The 500-nt window shown below is 43.8% G+C and overlaps 1 pseudogene; it reads right to left on the reverse strand.

Annotated features, from left to right (window-relative positions):
• Window positions 1-431, reverse strand: part of LOC107577297 (uncharacterized) — a 10750-nt pseudogene extending 10319 nt beyond the window's left edge.
• Window positions 432-500: the final 69 nt, after the last annotated feature.

The following is a 500-nucleotide window of genomic DNA, read 5'->3' on the forward strand; positions in this document are numbered from 1 at the left end:
CAGTGAGAAGTCCAGCACTTTTTTGGGGTTTTCAGGAAGATTTTCAGTTCTGCTGTTCTCAAGTAACGAATCCACAGGAGAAACCCCATTCATCTCGGGGAAAGTTTTACTTTGGTTGCCGTCTGTACCGTTCACCCCATTCTGGATGGATTTTTTGAGTTCCAGATGTGGAAGAGTGTTCTGTTCATGAACGGGGTTCTCTATTATAAGTGTGTCCCTGTGAATGGGAGGTGAGCTGTCCATTTTGGAAGTGCCATTGGACATAGAGGTGTTGCCATTCATTTGGTTCTTAAGAGGTTCTTTCTCAGATCCAGCTTCATGAAGTGTGGAGTTTGACATGGGTGAAGCTGCAGGTCTAACGTTAATGGGCCGCAAAAGCATCCCAGAAGCCACCAGGTTCAGCATCAGACCTCCCAAAACCAACAGTGCTCCTAAAGACAGAACAGAAATCAATATTTTAACACAAACTGCTTCACTACTTGTTTTCTTGTCAATAATTT

Source organism: Sinocyclocheilus grahami, unplaced genomic scaffold (genome assembly GCF_001515645.1).
Source record: "Sinocyclocheilus grahami isolate Dianchi unplaced genomic scaffold, SAMN03320097.WGS_v1.1 scaffold5644.1, whole genome shotgun sequence".
Lineage (NCBI taxonomy): Eukaryota > Metazoa > Chordata > Actinopteri > Cypriniformes > Cyprinidae > Sinocyclocheilus > Sinocyclocheilus grahami.